This window comes from Lolium perenne, chromosome 7 (assembly GCF_019359855.2).
Source record: "Lolium perenne isolate Kyuss_39 chromosome 7, Kyuss_2.0, whole genome shotgun sequence".
Classification (NCBI taxonomy): Eukaryota; Viridiplantae; Streptophyta; class Magnoliopsida; order Poales; family Poaceae; genus Lolium; species Lolium perenne.
The window spans coordinates 41691302-41692084 of NC_067250.2; positions in this window are offsets into that span (position 1 = coordinate 41691302).

Consider the following 783-nt stretch of genomic DNA (forward strand, 5'->3'; position numbering starts at 1 on the left):
ACGCACAATCTCTATAACAGAGGTTAGAGATCCCGCCGGGGTACCTTTCATGCACGGCGGCGGCCATATAGGGCTGCCAGATCACCGCCCTATCATCGAGCACGTCGAACTGCTCGGTGAACGCAGGGTAGCTTCTCGACCTGGTCGCGAGCAAATCGTCTCTGCGAAGAGAAATAGTCAGTACTCGTGTAAAACTATAAATTACGAAGGAACTATGTTCGACAGTCTACATACCTCGCGACGTGTCCAAAGTATGCCGAAAGTAGGCATGTCGATGTGGTCCGGATCAGCCAACTCGTTTGCCCCGAAAGGGCGCTCAGCATCTATGTCTGGCCGACCAATCGGGAACCTCTCCCAGGACCACAGCTGCAAGAACAGTGGGCAGCCAAGAAGCCCAGACTTGGGAGAGACAAGTGTACAAGCATTGCACAAACCTCGGTATGTGGCTGCTAAAACCGCGGAACCCCAACTCCGCTGTATGATGTCGTCGGCGGTTTGTGCCTCTGCTATCTCCAGTGCAATGGGGATGAAGCGCCTGTTGATGGTGGTCTGATGGTTCTCTGTGAACATGACCTTCCCAAGCAGCCACAATATGTACGCCTCGAGACTCCTAGTGATTTGTGCCTCACTCATCGGCGGTGTGAACTGTGAAACCTACAACCATGAAAAAAAAGATGTTAGTTATAACAACGCAATAACCATAAATAAATTTGTTATAACAATGGTTACCTCGAAGTTCAGTAACCAGTCAGACTTTGGACCGTGGTCCTCACAGAGAAACTC